The sequence below is a fragment of the Periplaneta americana genome, chromosome 3 (genome assembly GCF_040183065.1).
Source record: "Periplaneta americana isolate PAMFEO1 chromosome 3, P.americana_PAMFEO1_priV1, whole genome shotgun sequence".
Classification (NCBI taxonomy): domain Eukaryota; kingdom Metazoa; phylum Arthropoda; class Insecta; order Blattodea; family Blattidae; genus Periplaneta; species Periplaneta americana.
In genome coordinates this window covers 57331419-57355336 of record NC_091119.1, presented here as the reverse complement: position 1 = coordinate 57355336, position 23918 = coordinate 57331419, and positions in this window count along the sequence as shown.

Below are 23918 nucleotides of genomic sequence, written 5' to 3'. Positions count from 1 at the left end.
ATTGTGTCAGAGTTGCTTTATGTTTTCTTGTGTCAACCGTTAAAAATAAGACAGTTCATTTATTTTCTCAGAAAACACCACATAGTCTTTACCGTCACTTTCTACTCGTATCTATATATATAATTTGAACTGGTAATGGAAATTACGGGAAAACGGCTGAACGGATTTTAATAAATGGCCCCTCATTTTGAAGCTTGGAACCCAAAGTTTTTCGGAAAAGTAGTAGTTTTCAGTGAAATGTCAATTTTCCTACATAATTTTCCTATTTTCCAAAATCCATCTGTTGTCAGTTTTGAGAACTAATTTTATTCAATCATGGCCGACTTGATTGAATTTCAGAACAAAACACACACTACAATAAACAATAATAGGCTATTACACGAAGGCCATGACCTGCAGGATTGCCGACATATTTAGAGTTCAATTCAATTTGCTATTAAAAACTGATTATGCAGTGTATAATTTTCTGAGTACAGCTGTGTATTGGATATTCAAATCTACGAAACTTGAGGTGGTTTGATGACATTATTACCATTAGAAATTAAATATTATTATACCGGTAGTTAATATCATGATGCATCTATTTTTCATTAATTGTACATAATATTGATGCTATATTGATGACATGAAAGTGAAGCGTTTTGTGGTTATGTAAGTAAATGTAGAGAATATCTTAATTTAGATCTTCATTTCTATAATTTACTGAGTGGCTGCTATATATAACTACAAAACTTAAGTAAGATAATAACATTGTTATTAAAAATCAAATATTTTTATATTTATTAACCCAGTGGGATTGGGTCTTTTTCATATACTTAATGGCGGTGTAGTGTAGATATTGATATGTGTCATTGTCTTCAGTATTGGCTCGAGAGAGCGCAAAAATTACAGTTCCTAAGGAAAGATCAAAAGGTATTACTTACTGATAAAATAAGAGGCCTACACAATTTTCTGGTCTCCAGATCATTTCAGCAAGACCTCTTAGTAGGATAATTTTTTTTAACCTTGGGGATTAATTGAAGTGAATTTTTATGGCAGGCAGAGTAACTATCTCATGCCCCCATGTTTTAGGTTGCTTCCAGTGCACTTCATTAGAACCAGGTACCCAGCTTCGAAGCCGTTAGCCCTGTGAACTTACAATATATTTATTTTCCCCTATTATCATAATACAGGATTGTTATCTAAGAAATTAGCAAGTTCTTTGTGATAGTAGAAGAGAAAGAGTGGGGGAAGGGAAGTGGTCCGTGGCCCATTTCTTTTAGGGCTCATGATTTTACGCTCTACATTTCAAGTTCTACATGCAGCATCTATACGAAAATGCTATTGTTCGAAAGCTTAGCAAACCTGACATTTTTTTAACTTTTGCCTACAATCCACAATGACCTGAAATAGCTACTGCTATCGTCCTGACATTGATACTTGCGTTTTCGCCTTGAAACTCAAAAACTGAAGTTGGATAGGTTCAAGAAAAAGTATTTGGCCTAAAAAAATCCATTCTGAGGGAGTATGTTTCATTATTATGGAAGCAAATAACTATCAAAAAGACAAGTATTCTTCATTGAAAATAAATCTGAAAAATTTTTATTTGAACGTCTAACGAACTTAGTTTGCAGCAGTATTTGCTGCACAAGCCACTAGTTTATTTTTATTTTGAAATGTTTCGTAAATCATTTATGTTGGTAGTAGCCTACCGCTTTAACAATGATGTTATTTAAATATTTAAAAATTCTGTGGTGTTTGGATAAAGGGAGATAAGTCATAAAAATGAGTTGGGAGATAAATGAAAATTAAACTTGGAACCCTTATTACGAATAATTTTCTACACAAATAAAACACATCAACTGCTAGTATTCTTTGATTTTTGCACACCCACTTGTATAATTTAACTTATGTGTTCATCTGGGGAACAAAATTCCACCTGGACAAAAAAATGACATACCTCTTTACCCGAACACCACAGAATTATGTTCCACATTTTAACTTATTGGTTCACTGTCTTACTGTGTTGAAGTGTGGTTAGTTTCTGCAACATGTCGAAAAGTACTAAACGTAGAATTTATTATAAATGATAATGTAGAACTAGGAAGGTTGGTGAATGAGAATTCTTGACATGATTAGATCAATTTGGCCAAAAATGTGGCTTGGCACTTTCTTGCCGGGACCCCTTCAATTATAACTGATAATGTAGAACTTGGAAGGTTGGTGAATGAGAGTTCTTCTTCTTCTTCTTCTTCTTCTTCTTCTTCTTCTGATTCAGAAATAGATGATAATTTAGAAATTATAGAGGAATTTGACGATGTAATCACATATGAACCTGTACCTGATGGTGGATTGTATCCATCTACAGGAGCTTTGGAGAAGACGATTCTTCATATGTTTTTTAGTAGAAGTGGAGAAAAGTGGAAAAAATTTTCCTACCCACCAACACGAAGAAACGCGACAATATTGTGAGTGCAAAAAGTGACCCAACAGCAAATGTAGCCTCAGTACAGAAAATACTGAAACTATTTTCAAGCTATCCTTGGTGATGAAATAGTGGACATAATAGTCTTATATTCAAATCAAAAAGGGGAATTATTGTCCGGAAAATGGAACCTTGAAAATCCGAGTAAGGAAAAAATACCTTGAGTTCCTACATTTCCTGAGGAAATGCATGCTTTGGAATTGTGCTTGTAGCTGGTGCACTGATTGCCAAACAGGAACCAGTAAGCATGCTCTGGACCACTGACATCCTCTTTGAAAGATCTTTCTTTCTTCTCAAGATTTATGATGCAAGGTATCGGTTCAAATATTTGCTTAGAGTCTTAAGATTTACAATTAGGCCTACAATATTAGGACAGAAAGGAAATCCACAGACAAAATTGCTGCTGTTTGTAAACATTGTTGCTAATTATCATTATTGGTAGTACCGGTTTTACAACAGTGTTCATTATTGAGGCTCATTTACTGTCCTATTATTATCCTTCTGTGAATAAATATAGGCTACTTAATAAAAGGAACAGAAATACATATTATCTCAAATAATCAGTTGAGATGAAGAAACACTCACATAGTCGTCTATGTAACAAAATGTATCCAATCCTCAGAAGGTTAAGCCAAAAAAGATTTTTCATTCCATCTACAGTAGCGTGCGTTCATCGGATCTAACAGCTATTATTTTGTTCTTCTACAACGTGTCGGATGATCTAACATTCTTTGAATATACAACAGAAGAAAGTAACTGCAGTACAACGAAAACTTTAACTAAAATTAACATAGATTAATGTGTACAATAGCATTCTTTGTGCACAAATTCCTTGCAAGTGTTCATTTCGTCGTATTATTCTTAACACGCCAGCTGCAGTCATTTTACAGAACAGAAAGAACATGTGTCAATAAAATACCAAGGAAATTCCTATCTCCCCAAAGCGTTATGCAATCAATAGCTGTTCGTACATTCTTTTAACGTCAATAAACTTGAATAGCATACGCAGAGATTGCCAGAGTGGACTATCAAAACTCCGATTCTTTGGTTTTACACTATCTTCTATTTATTTATTGTCGCTTTAACTCCCATGTCACATCGCGACTGTCTATAGTTTCCTGTTGTGAATGCTTGTCTATTATTTCGCGGCATTCCTTTTATTTAACTGAAAATTAGCTATGCGTGTCCAGTGTGTTCACCACTGAGCCAGCTCACTTGGTCTACCAGCTTTATACAGTAGAACCCCGATTTTCCGTCACCCTGTTAACCGATTGGTAGATTAACCTACTGTCTTTCTCCCTCGCTCTTTTTTTATGCAGAAAAAATATGAAGTACTGTATATCATATATATATATATATATATATATATATATCTTTTATATGATATATTTTTGTTTTCATATTTCCCGATAATGGTATATCTATAATGTGATAAATTGAGCTAAATATAATCATAATTTTCCTTACTGTGCATGCCTAAAAATATTGTTCAATGTTGTCTATGCTTTGTACTTCACCATTTCATTATTATTATTATTATTATTATTATTATTATTATTATTATTATTATTATTATTATTATTATTAAATGCACACAAATCTCTACCTTTTTAAGTTTTCCTACACGGTCAACCACTGTGGAGTAACAATTAGTTAACGAGTGAAATGAGCGGGACCGGATTCGAACTCTGGTTACAACAAGTCACTTGATTCAGGTTTTCCCTCAACTATTTGAAGCAGAATTGGTTGGTAACTTTCAGCTTTGGACCTCGGACTCATTTCGTCATCACAATTACACTTCCCATCTTTAATCATCATCTCCTTTTCTTTCACATAATATTCGGACTTGCTTCGATAAAGAGGCGGCTGCTATTCACCACCGATGTAGTTATTACTTTCTGGTGGTAGTGCTATGTACCGGTACCGTGGGCTCGTGGGACAGGTGTTGAGGAACCGCTGTGATGCTTAAGGGATTTAGTAAGCTGAATGGAATTTTGAAAACGGCCCACTGGCCATGCACACACACAGGTTATGTTATGTATATTCACAGCCATGCTAAATTAACATATATTTCAAAATTCTACGTAAAATAGGACTTCTATATACTCTGGAAAACTTTATTGTTGAAGGAGTGAATAACAACAACAGATTTTACAACAGAAATCAATATTCACAGAAACTGATTGATAACAATGATTACATAATATTTCCCAACAAAAAAAAAAGATACATAAATAATTTATATATACAAGAAACTGATACGCACAAATTAATTAATGATCACACAAATCTACCAGTACTCATCTTCATCTACTTGTGACACATTTTAATCACCAGTAAGAGAAGTACAAGATTTCTGGTCATGTAGCATGTTCTCTCGCTTCTTCACATTACTCAAACCTTGGCTTTGTGTGTCCATGTTGGTAGAAGGTAACATTACCTTCAGGTTTGTGTTATTACTCACTTGGCTTACCAATTCTGTAATATCATGAATTGGTGTTTGGCATAAACTAAGTTGGAATTGCTCAGACATCTTTGCTGGTTTGCTGCAACTCAAATCTTCTGTAACTCTAGAAGATATCAATTCATCATTTGAATTTATACCCGAAATAGGCATTGAGGGTTTATGTTTTTTCTTAGTTGGAGAAATGGAGTTAGTCAGTAATAATACTCCTTTTACGTGTTTCTGCAGTTCCGTTCTTCTGTTCTCGGTTTTTATTGGTAATGCACAACGTTGTAGACCATATGGGTGGCAGTGGTCCTACGTTATTCAAATCATTTTTTGATAAATGGAATAGTTTGCGTAACCTTGGATCCTTAAGAACGCGTCGATCTCCTTTATTCACTTTTAATCCACAAAAGTTTGGTCGTGGTATTGTGATGGGCACTAATTTGTAAGGAATGGGTGGATGAGAATGTAATAAAGCATCTCTTTCGTTGGCAGGTTTATGATAAGGTACAGGATTGAACGGAAGTCCCATGATTTCTCTCAGTTCTGTAATACTACGGGAAACAGATCCTCTACGATCACCGTCAACGTTTATTTCTATGTCATCAGGAGTAGTGTTGTAAATACTAATGTTTTTACGTCTGTTATAAGTTTTAATCCTGGTTTTCGATGAACGTCTTTCAGTCTGAGTGCAGCAGGAACTGGAAGGCATTGCTGCTGAGGCTCTGATATTATTCCTACTACGATCTCGTGAAGCAAGTATAGGATCTCTGGCTTGCACTTTTGGCTCTTGTATCTTGGCCTCAACATGTTCTACTAACTGTGATTTGGACGCAGAACTTACTTTGAAGACAGACGTAATATTTTTTGTCTGGAGTTTAATACCAGACAAAATGCTATTCATAGACTCACTGATTTCTTCATGTGGAAGTTCCTTATGTGAACTTAATGAAGACGTTTGATTGGTAAAGTTCTTGAGAACTTTTACCAAACTTGCATCTTCATCACTCGAATACGAATTCTTTTCTTCAATAATTTTCTTTTCCTCTGTGTCATTGATTCTATTCAATTCAATCTCCTCCTGATAGGTCAGAATGTTTGAGGTTGCTGTTTCTTTCTGGTTTTGTTGACTCCTTAGGAAAAGTTCTCTTTGCTTATTAGGCAGGTTCAGAGGGAAAAAATTATCATTTTCTGACCGTCCTCTGTCGCAACACACTTGTGCAGTTATGGTTTGTGCAGAGGAACGTGTAATTTCTTTATTACCTTTCGTCTCTTGTTCTATTTCTCCGTTTTATACATTTTTCACTTTCATACATTCTACGTGATGAATCTTCTCGTTATTAGAGTGTCGAAGGTCATTAATGTCCTCTGGCTGAATGACGGCGAAGTTTCCATATTCATTTTGTGAATCATATTCGGGTGAAGAAGGCATTGGTGTAAGAGAACCTTCTTCTTCAGAGACTGGCAAGTCATACTTGTTTGCAGAAGGTACGTTTTTCCTGAACATTGTGTTTTGCATTAAACGTTGTAAAGGAATTGAAACTTTCATTTGAAGGCGCGATGGTATTTTTTTCTTTCCGAGAGAAGTGCTGATATATTTGTGACCACCTTTCATTTGTTTTGAAGCTTTTTCCTTACGTGTATCCACTAAGGATTGCATATTTTTATTATGAGCCTTATGACTGAATTTACAACGAGCTCCAGCCAAACATCCACGTCCAGTATGATAAGACTTGAATGGACGTTCTGAATGCATGTTTAGGCACTTTTCCTTCTTCGAACAACTGCCTGTAGCATAATATTTGCACAATTTCATCTTTCTGTTACATCTCTTGATGTTATTTCGAGAATCATTATGTTGACGCTTCTTTCCCAATCGTCTCTTTTTCCCACTCAGTTCTTTGTGTTCTAGTTTGTGACTTTTCTTATAGTGTCTTCGTGTTACAGGAAGTGGAGGATCACAAATACAGGGAATGGTACTGGATTCAATATTGTCTTTATCAAATTCAAGTTGATAACGAGGATTGTCAACTAGTGGACGATTTGCACGATCAGTTACTTTGCTTTCGTAACGAGGCAAATAATTATGACCCTTGCATATATTGCGAGATGTATTTCGAACAGACAACAGTTTATTATTATTAACTGCCTCGTTTTCACTGAAATGACTGACGTTGCTTTCTGTTTTTTTAGATATGGTTTTGTCGGTCTTTCGCTTCATTTTTTTTGATACTGAAACTCTTTCAATTCCCTCAACATGCTTACTGTGCCTTTTCCTCTTGCGTGTCTTGGGAAAATCCGTGTATTTTGTAATATCTTCTGCATGTGTGATTGATGTTTTCTTGTCATAGTCAGACATACCGCTTGCAATATCCCCTTCTATTAACGTACCCAGGTATCTATTGTCACTGCTGGAACAAGAGGGCAGTTCTCTCGGGATGGAAGTAGTATATTTTGATTTAGACCGTCGTGAATGTGAGGTTAGGTTCTGATTATCAGAAGCAACTTGCGCACTAAGTGCATTGCGACGCTTTCTTCTGGCAAACGGTCGTACGTTTCTGTCACGTTCATCAGGTTTTCCTATGCTTGCGTCATCAATGGACATAACTTTGTCTTTTATTTTCCTTTCTTCAAGGTCACCTCTTTTAATACTCATATCATCAGTTCCATGGGGAACGACAAGGGTCTTAATATTGGCAAGAGCCATTTCATTGCCTTTGTCTGAATACCTAGTTGGAATCCCTAATAGAAATAAACAAATGTATTTATTAGTATGAATTACACTATATCTAAATGTTACTGGTAAACAACATATGTATTGCATTACGAAGATATTGCTTATGATGACGTTATTGGATCTCATCTATTGTTAATGAAACATTTTCATCGATTTTCATATTCATACATTATTAATTCCATTCTATTACTAGGGACCGTACTTTGTCCCAGAAGACTACAAGGTTAAGTATTACTGGAGTTTTTGCTGTAACGAATGAGTGCGAGCATGTAGCAAGCGAAGTACTTGTATCTGCTCACGTGAATCCTGTTTAGTCAAGTTGGGCAGAACACAATATAGCTATTTATAATTTATATTATTTAAACTGTGTACACTAGATTACGCTATTTTTATTTTTACATTACGATAAATAATATAGGTCTACATTGATCACACATTATATTTTACACTATTATGTGCAGTGTTGTGTATTGTAATATGAAATGTATTTAATTTAATAAAGTTATACCCTACTTATTTTGTAAATAGTTTATAATAGTGTATAAATGGGCTTCATATATTGACTACTTTAAAGACGATTGTCAAAAAGACTGTTTTTCGTGTTTAGAATATGATCTTTATTCAAATATAACTTTCGTAGAATATGATTTTGATTTTTCATATATCAATAATTGTCCTTCACTATGGAATATTTCTTATTTAAGGCTAAATTGTAATTGTGTAACACTTCGAATTACATGGGATAATTAAATATGTCTGTATTTTGCTGTCATTATTATTATTATTATTATTATTATTATTATTATTATTATTCCATTTTTTTCTGTGTCGCTGTTATTTATATTTGCTGTGCATTTTTATGCTGGTTAAGTAGAAGGGTAGGCCTTATTGTCTTAACTCTGCCAGTGAAAGTAAATGAAAAAATATTTTAAATTTTAGGAAACATCATCGTAGTATCAGTCTTTATCACTATAATGCATTGTAAACAGTCTATGATTTCTAGTTTTGAATCATGAATAGAAAGTCAACTTCAGCACAAACAAGATGCTGTGGCACGCGTCAAATATGACGTCACGTTAATATAGTCTATGAACAGCTGACATTATCTTCGTAAGCCCTGGGACAAAATACGGTGTCTAGTCATTACTAATGACCTAACCAATAAGGCGCATCAGCATGCAGTAATAAACCTCCTCATTCTGCTCCTCCCCCATGACGTCAATGTTTCTGTTTTCCCTACTGGCGATCAAATTTCCCCGTTTTAACAAAAACCGTCTCTTCACTTACTATCTCACTGATGCCCGCTAAATAGGAAATACTAACTTATGTAAAACATTCAGATTCAACAAACGAATATGTTTTTTTTTAGTTCAGTAACAATATTCTTAGGCTGAATTATGAGGAATGGGGTACAAATAATTGCAAAGGTCTCATATTCATTAACTAGAGTAATTGTAAAAATAAGTAGGTAATCATACATTAAATAGTTCATCTTAGGCCGAAATAATTAATAAATAATTACTATTTCATAGTTTCATAATTGATAGCATTGTGATGTGAGGGAAGAGGTCTAAAAATGTAACACACAAATTTATGTTATCGAGATGAAAGCAGTTGCCACTGGCTTCTTAAAATGATTCTAGGCCTATTCAAAATATTGAATTACAATCAAGACTGTACGTAGATAAATTATATCAGGTACTATTTCCAAACCACGACAGTTAAACGCGATGTAAAAATAACTGGCCCTAGACTCAAATATCCACAGCACTCAAGTATTTTGTTTTGAAATGTAGTATTGTATTAGTAAACAGTATAACTCTTCAAATTAATATTAGTTTCTAAAATGTAAAATTCAGTTCATAAATCAGTTCTGTTGTAATGCAGTACCGGTATATTACAGTCTAGGCCTATTAACTTTTGTTATTATACGCGTAGATGGACAAACAGCGTAAGAAATTCCGAAAGGCAATACTATTTTCAACAGTGTATAATTAAAAGCGCAATAATGTTTTGTAGTGAAAAACATTGCATACCGTTTTGATTGCTTGTGGTTATGGACCATAGGAAATTACATCAATATGCATTGCAGCCTATAAGCATATTGTGCTTATCCTAGAATTCCCTTAACAGGCGACAGCAACTCACAGAATTCAGATTATGTACTCTCAGTGAACCTCCCACAACCTTTATCTCCTGCTTTAGCTGTTCATAATACGACAATTGTATGTCTTGTTATTACAATACAAGTATCAAAATTTTTTAATGAATCTAAATGCAAATTATAGTTACGCAATTTTCAGAAATATTGATAGATATATATTACCTTATGAATAAACGTGTTATTCTTCCTTTTAAATATCTAATTATTTATATTTATTCAAATTATTTTCGCTGTCTTTATCTTCACTTCATTCAATAAAGTTAGGATAATTGAAAACGTTTTGGTATAACCATAGTAATGAATTGAAGTTTCAACAATTCAATCTTCAAATAATGCATCGTTACTATAACAACACTTTCGCATTGTTCTTAATTATCATGTGAATAAGTATACAAACAATTTAGAATATCGGCATCTACAATGTTTAGATAGCAATTTCAAATAAAATAAAACATAGTGTGCAATGTCATTGTTTTTATCCCAGGAATTAATTTTCATGTTTCCAATATTGGTTAAGTAATTAATATACATGGTATCAAGGTTGTTTTTCTAACAAAGAATTTCGGAACAAACCCTTTCCAATAGGGTAACCAAGGGTAAATGGGGTCAAAAAGTAACAAATCCTTGATTTTATTGTTAATTTCATAATATATTACACTCATAGCATATCATTAGTTACAGCCACATGTAAGTACTACTTCCCCAAAAATGTTTCTTTTTTTATTCTAAACTAATTGTCTGTATATGAACTGAAATATTTCACTGCAGTGACCCATTTTACCCTTCTGTATAAGGATAAATATGGTCAGTGTTTAGCTCAAATCGGGTCACAATTTTTTCCCTCTATATACCTGCAAACAAACACTTTTTTTCTTTTCTGCACCAACGAACTGTGTTGCAACCACATGCGTACATGCGCACAGTTTCAAAATTCTGGACACAAGTTTATTTTCTTGTTTTGGAGTGAACGTAGTTTGACGGTCTTTATTTTTCAAGGGATTGTCCTGGCCACTTTGAAGACGTCGTTGCAGACATGAATGAATAACTCCTAACAACTCAGCAGCATGACGTTGGCTTCTTCCCTCGTGAAATGCTTTAATAGCCTTCCGCATGGTCCTCAGTCCGCGAACTTAATGTTTTCCTCTTATGTTTACTCATTTGTCATAAAGAATTGAAAATAAATACTTAATTTGAGTGGAGTGATTTGAAACATGTTGACCCTATTTGTCCGATATTACTGACCCTATTTAATCCAAATTTAGAACTTTTTTGCGCTAGGTTGGTAGTTCTGACGAAGGCGTTAATAGCCATAATCTCTTCTAAAAACTTAAACTTAATATTGAAAGTTAATCGCACAAATTCTCTGCAATAGTTGTTGTAAAATAATAAAGGAGCCGTAAAGCATTATTTAAAATGTATAAAATACTCTTAACTCACCTTTATATTCTCTATTCTTTTATTGTCAACACAAAGAATACACACACCAGCTAGCATCAATGGCTCTCAACGTGTACAGGAAGTTCTCTTCCTGATCAGTATATGGTAGCACTTACTTGAACTGTTTTACGCTTGAATATGGAGACAGGGTTTTGAAATTGACCCGATTTAACCTCTGACCCGATTTAGACTGAGTTACCCTATGCAGTAATATGCGTTTTATAACATTCCTACGAGAATATTCATGAAGTCTTCATTCCTCATCTTTTTTTTTCTATGTTGAAGGTTTATTTTCAGTCGTTGACTTTACTATTTTATATAATGTTACTAGGTGTTAACCTTTACATAATAAATTATATGACGTATGAACGTTTTCGTTGAACCTGTCAACATCATCAGATACAAACTGCCATTTTACAATATCAATGTTCTCAGTATTATCTACACAAACTACACATACAATACATATTTATTATCATATGGGGATGAAATCTAATTAAAATTATATGAATTAGCTTTCTAATGTTCTATTGTGGATACCCCAAATGTCAACATTAAAAATATGCTTATACTATTTTTGCAAGTCATCACATGAAGACAATGTTATAAACGATATAGTGATATAAGGCTAAAAATGAGATTAGACAATGAAAGACAATGCATGGAAATTAATATTTCCGAAACTAATATATTCAACGTACTTTAGCAAAATCAAAACCAAATTAACAGAACAGGTAAAGTTAAAAAAAAAAACCTGCTGTACTTATTAATTAACAGTAAACTTCATTTTCATAGGCATGTTGCTTTGTTGACTTCATTTATAACCACACAATTACTGTAAAATATCTGCTTTAATACAGTCCATAATTAAGTTTTTTTCTACATCTGATTCACTACTAATACTATTTTTTTCGTATTAGTGAGATCGAAACTGGCTCTGTAAAACTATGAAGTATACAACTCAAATTCATAATATATTCTTTTGTCTTGTGTTTTCCTCCCCTTGACTCGTTGTCAAATGTAATATAGCGATATAAATAACTAGTATGTTAATTGTACTCTTTTAGTTGGCAGTTCCATACGAAGATTAGGTTCTAGATACAAACAGGACAAGGAAGAATTATTAGGTTCTCTTCTCTGGTTCATTTTCCTCTAAATATGGGATCCTGCTGGGCTTTCGAATTATTTGCAATGAACGATGGACAGAAAATGCGAATAGGCCTACTTGAATATAAGTAAAATCTGTATTGCTGACGTCAAGATCTTGACCCTCTTCTTTCATTCAACATCCTTGAAGTCAATCACTCAGTTAATTTACAGTACGTGTTTCTATGGAAAGTATGAGAAATCACTGTATTGTCAACAATAAAAAAGCTAAGTACCTTTCTCGGTGTTCTCATGTATTCATACGGCTAACTTATGTATCAAAAATTATGATAGCTTTGTTTCTTAAATTTAGAAATAATTGTGGTTCTCTTAGTAATAGGTTCATAATTTACTATCAAGCCCCTACAGCCGATGCTGCGCAGAAGTTTATAGAGTCGGGACAAATTGACGCTTACGGCCGCCGCCATGTTTTGAGAAGAGCAACGGCTAGCAGGCGTCTGTACTATGAAGCCGTAATAACGAGCTAGAGCTCGTTGCTTAATTTGGTGTACCATTATGAATGGATAAATAAAAAAAAATGCTGTTAACATTTAAAAGCGACCACGTTATGGACATAATTCAAGTTTAGTTACCGTTAGTCTGACATGAAACGAAAGAAGGCTGGAATGATTTGATAACCAAAGACGTTGTAGTTATTTGATAACATACAGAGCGAATAGAAATATAAACTCATGTTGTAGCAATAGTTCAGATGAAAAGAAAGTTATTAGAATTACCTCTTATTCGGTTAACCACTGCCATTGTATACTGTACTTTACAATTCAGTGTTCCGCATCTGGTGTGGCTCCCCAAGGTGAAAGGTGTGACGCGAGCTTTTACCTATTATTGTAAGAAATTAATAACATTAATTAAAATTAAATATCTCTCTCTGCTAACACAATAAAATTAACCGCCCAGTTAATGACATGGCCATTGACATCCAAGACATTATGAAGGATAAAATAAAGAACAGTCAGAAGTTCTCACATCAGATCGACGAGTCCACCGATATTAGCGGTCATACACAACTTCTTTCCTACATTCGGTAGGCCACATTGATGGGGATGTAACTGCAAATTTTTTTGTGCAAACTGCCCGAGCGAGCAACCGGTGAAGAAATGTTCGTACAACTAATAAAAATGTAGTCCGTAATGAATTAACATGGGAGGATTGCGTTAGTGTTTTAGAGATGAAGCCGCTTCTAAGACAGGCCGAGCGAAAGAATTCATGGCTAAAGTACGTGAAGCAGGCCTATATCCTAATATACGGGCGAACATTTTCTCATTCACCACGAAGCCATTGTTTTGCCATCTCTTCTGAAATTTGTGATGGATGAAGTAGTAAAAGTTGTGAACTTCATCAAATCGCGGTCCTTAAATATGCTGCTTTTTTCTGTTTTTTGTCAGGAAATTGGATCAGAGCACACTACACTCCTCCTACATAAGAACATTGAAATTAGAACTTCTCGAAGTGCATTTGGAAACATTTTGGTTGTCAATAAGGAGTGAATACCCGGTTATCTCTGAGATGATAGTTAATATGTTATTGTCATTTTCAGCTACATAATCTGTGTGAACTGGGCTTCTCGACGTTAACGGAAATTAAAACATTAAAGAGAGAGAGCCTCAAATCCAGCGATGAAGAAATTAGGCTTGCACTGTCAACAATTCTACCACGGATCAGCCACCTATGTGCAGCTAAGCAGGCCCAAGTGTCTGTATTTTTTACAGTGAATTAAAGTTCATAAATTGTTAATAAATGCAAGAGTCGATTTTTGTTTTATAATAATAATGAAAATAATAATAATAATAATAATAATAATAATAAATTTGATTACATTACGTAATTATATTAGGAGAGTCACATCATATATTTTTGAGAGAATTAGCATTTTGGTATGCCTTGTTGAGTCTAGGCCTGTCTAGGGTGTGCCGTGAGTAGAAAAAGGTTGCGGAACACTGGTTTAGGTTATATGTTGTGCTGTACAGATACGGAATAAAAAAATGGGCCGAGTCTTGGTACAGGCCGCGCCACCGTTTTTGGCATGTGAAATAAGTAATGGGAAACTTAAGTGCGAGTGTCTTACATTTGTAGAGAGTATGGGCGATAAAGCTGACAATTGTGATTGGCATATTGTTAATGTGACGTGTATTCTGGAGGAGGTACCGTTCTCAGCTGCAGTGGCAACAGAAACTCAGTGACTGGACACTGTACTCAAGGACACACCGCAGGAACGCTAGCGTAGAGAAGATAAGTGCGAGTATCTTCCTTTTGCCGCAGTCTGGGCAGCAAGACTGACAACTGTGGTTGGCAGATACTATCAGCTATACTACCAACAGATGCTCGCAGACTGTGCATTGTACTCGAGGACACACGCCAGCAACGCTGGCGACAGCGATAGCAGGCCTCTTTTATGTAGGCAACAAGCTTTGCAAGACTGTCCACAAGTAGCATACATTTAGGCGCTCTTCTTTACTACACATTCGCAATGCGTTGTTTCTGGAACTTAGTAAAATTAGATGGTCCAAATTTTGTTTGGAATTTGTGTTACAGAGAATGGATGATAAACTACTTCAGTTCAGCTCAGCTCATCTCTTCTACTCATTTTATATTAGTAATATCCTCATTCCAAAATAAATATTTACCGTCCATTTCACCGAGTCATCTTAGGTAGATTTATGGTTACTACACTTTCTTTAGATTTGATATTTGTGGGTTTAAAACCAGCGAAGGGCGTTGGATTTTAATAGTGGTGAAATTTAATAGGATGCCATTCTACGAAAGGGAGGTAAAGGAATATAACAAATTATTTAATTCGAATCAACATAGTACCTATAAATCATAATGCAATATTGATAATTTACATTAAAATATAATTAATAATAAACATTCATAAAACTATCAGCACACATTAGCAACGACATTAAAATATTAACCGGAGGCATGTGCATAGCAAGATATTACACTACACCGCTCGCATGCATGCGAATACACTCACTGAACCCTGCATCTGCAATTCATTTATCTATATCTCTTTGTTGAATTTAAATTGAAGTCAAGTGGCGGAAAATGCGTAGAAATTAAGCCATCACGTGAGGAAAAATCTTTCGTATTGCAATAACATTTTTAGCTACCGGCGTACCTCAGCCTGTAGCGTGTTTTCCTGCTTATCTGGAGATGCACACGGGCGTACATTCGATTCCCGCTTGGGTTGATTATCTTGTTCGATTTTCCGTCCTGACGTTTTACCAAACTGTAAGGCGAATGTTATGTAATCCATGACGAATCTCGTTAAATACCGCCTCACTCTCACCATTTCCAAAGACGCTTATCAACATGATAGTTGATACACTAATAAAATTGACAATGTGATTTATTTAATTAAAGAAGAACATTGTAAATGGGGTCTAGAAATCAATACAAGTAAAATGAAATATAGTTGTACTTATGGAGAATAAATGAACTTCAAATGCATTATGAAAATCACATAAAACCGATTACTGAATTTAAATATTTGGAATTTAAAATTGGCAGCGATGGTATACCTTACATAACACAGAAGTATAAGAAATAATCATAAAATACCGTAAAGTAATAATGCTTAAAATTTCGTAATCTGAAGTAATCATAAATAACTAAGAATGGAAAACATAAAATATTTAATAAAACAATAAAATACATTATGACTTACAACTAAGAAGTTTGGGAATTCCAAAATATAGCTACTTAAAATTGAAAAAATAAAAGTCGAATTTCTAAGAAGATCCACAAAGTACGAAGTGAAATTAATATTCCTGATTAAATTTATAATCAACTGATAACAGACGATGTGCCTAATGTATGAAAAACAGTGGGTAGATCTACGAAAAGGTTTCTTTCACAGCTACCTCAAACTACAAATTAAGTCTATGCCGCAGCCAATATAGGCCTAATATTTCTATTGTGACAAATCTGAACATTTCTTAATGGTTAATGATTGCAGGAATGGTAGAGGAAGTGTTACAAATATGGAACGCCATCTTAAAGTCAAATCACTTCATACTATGTACAGGAACCATGCCGTCAAGGCAGCAATAATGTTCCGTTTATTAAAGTTCTGTTTATCAGAATGGCCCACTATAATACATTTTTGAGAAGGCCTTGACCAGTGGTCGTCAGCACTTGCTGAAATGTACAAAAGGTAAGCGGAGCCGTCCCGTGTGTCCCGTCGTGCAGCAGGAAGAGGTAGAGAGCATACCCGCTAGCAGTTACGAGTGCACCATGGTACATTGTGTTCTCCGTGGGTAAGTGACGCTAGCCAAAGCGTGCTCTGTGCTGACGACCGCTGATCTTGACGATCTTAATTGAAATATTGAATAGCAAATACATAATATCATTTAAAATTCAGTGTTAATACTCGTATCTCGTTAATAAATAATATTAAAAGGTTGTGTCGCCATCAGTATTATTTCCGCCTTTCAGTTGTACAGGTTGATTCAGGGATTTTGGCCCCTGCGAAAAGTAAGTACTGTACTCCAACCACGAGAAAGTCTCAGGGGAGTGAGACGCAGCAGGGTAATGCTGTGAATGAATGTTGATGTCATAAGATGTCATCAGGTCACACACGTGGGTACACGTATCTCTATTGGCTAACTCTCACAGCAGAAACGATAACACTGATACACACATACTTACACTACCCTAGTTACAAAATTAGATCACTGTTAATCTCCTGGTCTTTTAATCCCTCCATACAGGAAATAACATATGCAGGAGAGCGCATGTTTTTAAACTGACATTATAACTGTAATATTATCTATCTACTTCGCTTCAGTAGATGACGCAATAGTAAGCACATTCCTTTCACGGTTAATCTCCTGGTTGGAGAACAGTAGACAGACTAAGAGCGAGTTACTCATCACTACTGGCGGACTGGGTCACACAGGTCAGGCCCCGCAGTTATAACACCTAACACTTCCTTCTTATCATGTCGCGGTATACTCCGTCTTGAATTACAATATTCTTCCACACGTCCCATTACTAACCACTATGTCTGTTGACTAAATAATGTCATGATGACTTATATTTTCTTGACATTAGTGTCCCTCAGCTTCCAGCATAGATATTATTTTCTTTCTTCCTCTTTCCTCTTCCTCTCCTATGCACATTTGTGATTAAATTTTTTTCTTATGACGCAACACACAGCTCGCTCACCTACTGATTTAGCAGGAGATTTCCTGTTTTTCCATTGAATCTACTGCCCTACTGATTTTTTTGTCAAAAGTTCGAATTTCTCCTGCATTTTTGGCATGCTACAGTCACCTACTTCTGTGCTCGGATTTTCAACTCATTATTATAGTACACATATATTACGTCACCATGTCTTATTTTTTGCATCTTATACACAAGTCAAACAATGTTTTCATTTGTCTCCCTACTCATAACGCGTCGCCACAATGATGCCTACAAGAAGCAAAGAGTCGTCTCTCGCCTGGAGTCTAGCGCCAGATTATATCTTCACACTGCAGATAAAGACAATGTTTCAGACACGTGGCTCAGAGTTATGGGTCTCTCCAATCCACTCGATAGTCTAAACATAATTACAAAATGGTAGAGAACGAATGTTTGAAACCTTGCTACGAAAGGATGCGCGCACGCACGCACGCACACACACACACAGAGTATATAATCTTCATGCAACGTAAGCATGTGATAACTGTCGTCGATTTGCAAAAGGGGACATGTCGAAAATAAAGTGTTGGAAAATCGCAAAAACTTTAATTTAAATTAAAATGTTAATATATATTTTTTTCCCAATTAGATCACTATAGATACATACATACTTTCAGGATCCATGAACATTTTAATATTTTAAGCCTGTTATGATTTTTTTGCGATTTTCCAATACTTTGTTATTTTGGACGTGTCCCCTTTTGCAAATCGACGACAGAAGTAAGTTATTTCATTATTGTTTTGGGGACTCGGGGAACAGAGGAGGAACGAAACGTATTCTCTGAGAGACTTGTAACAGTGAGAGAGTGAAGTGTAGGTAATGACATTTTTGTGTTACATGTCTTGCACAGTGATATCTTAAAATGAGTGAAAGTGTCCCAGCAAGAAAAAAAAAGTAAATACTCCTAGAGTATTATAAATCAGAGTAGGAAAATGATGAACCGTTTAAAGGATAGTTATGTAAAAGAAAGAAAGGGGATAATTTTTCGTCTAATGCAATACTGTATTTAATATCACCTTTAAAATAAATCTCGTTGTATCGAAAATATTTTGTGAATACACGAAAAATTCCTGATTAATACATAATGCGAAACATTTTCAACAAGACATTACCGTGTAAAAACAAAATTGCATGACTTAGGCCTAGTTATGTATGCTGAGTAGAGATGACAGTAATATTTAGCAAAATTGTTCCATGTCATTGGTTAGGGATGTGCTATATTGTAATACAACAGTATCATCTTTCTTACATTACACTGTTTTGTAATTAATATTATAATACAAAGAGGAAATTCATGTTTAATTAATCTACTGTAATCTCCTGTTTTTTTCGATGATTTTCTCCTGATTTTCGTGAGTAGGTCGTGGCAACACTGCGCTCACTAGCCAAACAACCAAGGACAGGGGTCATTAACGCTGAATCGAGCTGTATACCTTTTGTATGAAACAGTTTTTCATTTGGTGCTTGCGTACAAAGTTATTTATGTTGGTCAAGATAAATGTGACACTCTGTATAATAAATAAATACTTCGTTGGTAGGGAAACGTGGACAGCAGATGAGCGTTAATTTCAGTATTGTTTGCTTTTGTGCATACTATAATTTTTATCCTTAAATTTTCTGCACTCTGTATAAGAAAGTCATTCATTACCAGATCTTGTATGTATTTCTGATACTGTAAGTCAACTGACCTTTGTCACTTAAGAGTTTTAGAGAAACTGGCGTTAGGAATCGGTTAAAAAAAAAATGCTGGTTCGAGTTCAGCGTCTGTGTCATGCGGCTGTAGAGCCGATATCGCGGTGATCAGTGACGCCGGCTTAAAGTAAAGGACTTATTTCCTTTTCTGAGAGATCCAATCGTCAAATTTTATTGTCGGCGAGCCATACCAGGTCCCGCATACATGGACATTCCATAAAAGCTGGTTACGAGGATTACATCAGCACTGAAACATCCCCCAGGGCTGGCCAATCCTGCAACTTATTTTGTTGTATGAAAATAAGCTCTAAAAAAAATCATAACGGAAAACACAGAAAAAAGGGGAGTAATGGAAAAGAAGGCCCAATGAAGCTCCATCCTCTATCCGTAGTAGTGTGTACATTTGGTAAAAGGAGATGATAGGCAAAATAAGGAAGATAGTGATAATATAAGCCTCTTATATTTACAGTAGTGTAGCTATAATGTGTTTTTTTATTTCAGGTATAGTAATTCCATATATTTGATAATCCGAACCATTCCCGGTTCCAGTTACTCGTAGTTCGAAATATCGATATTCTGATGAACCAGAAGTTCGAAGACAATACACGGTGATTCCAAAAGGACTATACAACTTTGTAAGCTTATACAAATTTACTTAGAAAACATACGAAGCTTGTTGCAATGCCACCTGATAGCAAAACTCTTCAAGTTTTCACTGATATAGCTTTGTTGTACCTAGTTCTGTCACCGTGTGCTCTAACGTAGTTCATTTCAAAATGTCTGCTTTCATAGGTGCAGAGCGAGCTAGCTTGAAAAAACGAAATCTGAGACATGTTCAGCGTAGATTTCGTACCCAGTATGGTAAGGATCATCCTAACAGGGCAAAAATTTATTCCTGGCACCGTACTTTTGTTGAGACTGGCTGTTCTATTACCCATGCCAAATCTCCCGGACGTCCACATATGGCTGATGCTTTGGTCAAACAAGTGAGAGAAAGCTTTGTTCGAAGTCCTAGAAAATCAACGCGACGTGCTTCTCGTCAACCGTTCCACAACCAACCGTTTGGCGCATTTTAAGGAGACGTTTGCGCTTACACTTTTTGCTGGTTGAGTGGAAGAGAAGGCCTTACGGCCTTAACTCTGCCAGCTAAAATAAATCATTATTATTATTATATAAAACCATACCGATTTACGATGGTGCAACACATTACTGATGAAGATAAGATGGATCGACGGGATTTTTGTGTGAAATGCTTGATAGGATTGAAGAATATGAGACGTTGTTTTCTCGACTTGCGGTTTCCTGATCGGTGGATTGGTCGTGGAGGACCGACATCATGGCCACCTCGGTCCCCTGACTTTACACCGCTTGGTTTCTTCTTATGGGGGTTCCTTAAAGATCAAGTATACGTTCCACTCTTACCTCCCAATCTCGCTGAGCTCAGAAACCGAATCACCGCCGCATTTGAGTTAGTGACTCCGGAAACGCTGCAGCGAGTTTGACAAGAAATTGAGTTCAGGTGGGATGTCTGCCGCATGACCAACGAAAGTCACATTGAACCACATTGAGGAAAAAACTTGGTGAGTTTTAAATATGTTAGGTTTATTACAGTAAAATTACTTATCAATAGTACACACGTTGAACCATTATATTACTTGAAATGGTATATAAAGGTTTTTGACAAACGTTTTTGCCATAACCATGGCATCTTCTGGTCATATTATAGGAAAACACAATAACACATGATGAACACTTAAAATATTCAGCTTAAAACAATCGTTAGAATTTTAAAAACTGGTGTGGTAGGCAGTTTGAACATATGCCATTAAAAATATACATGTAGCATGAAATTAACACCATATAGCTAACATATAGCAGTAAATTTGATTCAACTTAATTTATAAATTTAAAATAAAGAAATTATTGCAAAATATTTAACATAATAATTATTTTAACTTTTATTAATTTAATTAACACTGTGTTATTATTGTAACTCTCGTGGTATTCTAATATTAATTAATGCATATTGGTTAGTAAATTTATATCAATAGCAAATAAAAATCATTATCATCATCATCATCAACAATACAGGTTATAGTCCCACAAGGGCTATTACGGTCCACAAAAGTTTTCAGCCCATCTCTTCATTGGATATCCATTTGATCTCCTGCTTCTAGGTTGGTAATGCAGGATTGCACGAGGGATTCTAGTCCTAGACATACGCCTCACATGCTGACACCAGTTATCCTGATAGTGACATATGTCTGCTATTATAGATTTCATTTCAAGTTCCTTTAAGATGTCTTCATTGCTTTTATGGTCCCACTTACTATAGCCAGCTGTTCGGCGCATGAATCTCATTTCACTAGCAGTGATTCTACTTGCGTCACATTTGCTTAGAGTCTATGCTTCACTTCTATAGCGCAGGTCTGGTCGTGCTAAAGTTTTATACAGACAAGTGCGGGTATGTCGCTGAACTAGAGATGGTTTCGTTATTCTGTTTATGATACCCATTGATGTATTATACCATAAAATTTTGTCATTAGTAAAGAAAAAAATGAAAAAATTATGAGTATAAGGGAACAGTAAATCAGTTATTCATAGATTTAAAAAAGGCGTATGACTCGGTTAAGAGAGAAGTTTTATTTAACATTGTTATTGAATTTGGTATTCCCAAGAAACTTGTTGGATTAATTAAATTGTGTCTCAGTGAAACTTACAGCAGAGTCCGTATAGGCCAGTTTCTATCTGATGATTTTCCAATTCACTGCGGGCTAAAGCAGGAGATGCACTATCACCTTTACTTTTTAACTTTGCTCTAGACTATGCCATTAGGAAAGTTCAGGATAACAGAGAGGGTTTGGAATTGAACGGGTTACATCAGCTTCTTATCTATGCGGATGACGTAAATATGTTAGGAGAAAATCCACAAACGATTAGGGAAAACGCGGAAATTCTAGTTGAAGCAAGTAAAGCGATAGGGTTGGAAGTAAATCCCGAAAAGACTAAGTATATGATTATGTCTCGTGACCAGAATATTGTACGAAATGGAACTATAAAAATTGGAGATTTATCCTTCGAAGAGGTGGAAAAATTCAAATATCTTGGAGCAACAGTAACAAATATAAATGACACTCGGGAGGAAATTAAACGCAGACTAAATATAGGAAATGCCTGTTATTATTCGGTTGAGAAGCTTTTGTCATCTAGTCTTCTGTCAAGAAGTCTGAAAGTTAGAATTTATAAAACTGTTATATTACCGGTTGTTCTGTATGGTTGTGAAACTTGGACTCTCACTTTGAGAGAGGAACAGAGATTAAGGGTGTTTGAGAATGAGGTTCTTAGGAAAATATTTGGGGCTAAGATGGATGAAGTTACAGGAGAATGGAGAAAGTTACACAACGCAGAGCTGCATGCATTGTATACTTCACCTGACATAATTAGGAACATAAAATCCAGACGTTTGAGATGGACAGAACAAGTAGCACGTATGGGCGAATCCAGAAATGCATATAGAGTGTTAGTTGGGAGGCCGGAGGGAAAAAGACCTTTGGGGAGGCCGAGAAGTAGATGGGAAGATAATATTAAAATGGATATGAGGGAGGTGGGATATAATGGTAGAGACTGGATTAATCTTATATATTATTTTCATGTACTGAAGTACATATGATATTTCCATGCAGATATCCTGCGTCATCATACGATGAAAGAGTAATGGAACGGAGAAAAATTGTCTCCGGCGCCGGAATTTGAACCCGGGTTTTTAGCTCTACGTGCTGATGCTTTTTCCACTAAGCCACACCGGATACCACCCCGGCGTCGGACAGAATCGTCTCAGATTAAGCTCCAACTCTTGGGTTCCCTCTAGTGGCCGCCCTCTGTACCACGTCATAGATGTCTATGAACGTAGGACCGAAGTCCACACATGTGCTGAGGTGCACTCGTTATGAGTGACTATTTGGCCGGGATCCGACGGAATAAGCGCCGTATTAAATCACGAAGTGATTTACGCATATCATATATATTATTTTAATGTACCGAAGTACATATGATATTTCCATGCAAATATCCTGCGTCATCATAGGATGAAAGAGTAATGGAACGGAGAAAAATTCTCTCCGGCGCCGGGATTTGAACCCGGGTTTTCAGCTCTACGTGCTGATGCTTTATCCACTAAGCCACACCATGACGTAGTGCAGAGAATTTTTCTCCGTTCCATTACTCTTTCATCGTATGGATTAATCTTGCTCAGGATAGGGACCAATGACGGTTTTTGTGAGGGCGGCAATGAACCTCCGGGTTCCTTAAAAGCCAGTAAGTAAGTAAATAAAAAATAATAATCTCATTGTTATTAGCAATGTAAGTATAGAAGAGTATATAATATATCTTCTTGCTGCTATTGGCCATCGATAATTTTGTTCATATATCTGTTCTTTTTTTCTGTATTCAATGTGGTCGTTTCGGTTGAGTAAATATATTACGCATTTTTTAACATTACCTTGAAAGATCTCTGTTACAAATAAGACTATTTGACCGCAGACTGTAGTCTTGAGCAGTGTATGATCAGTCAGCTGCATTTGTAGTGCGATTGAAGCAGAGAGATCTTTAATCCATTGA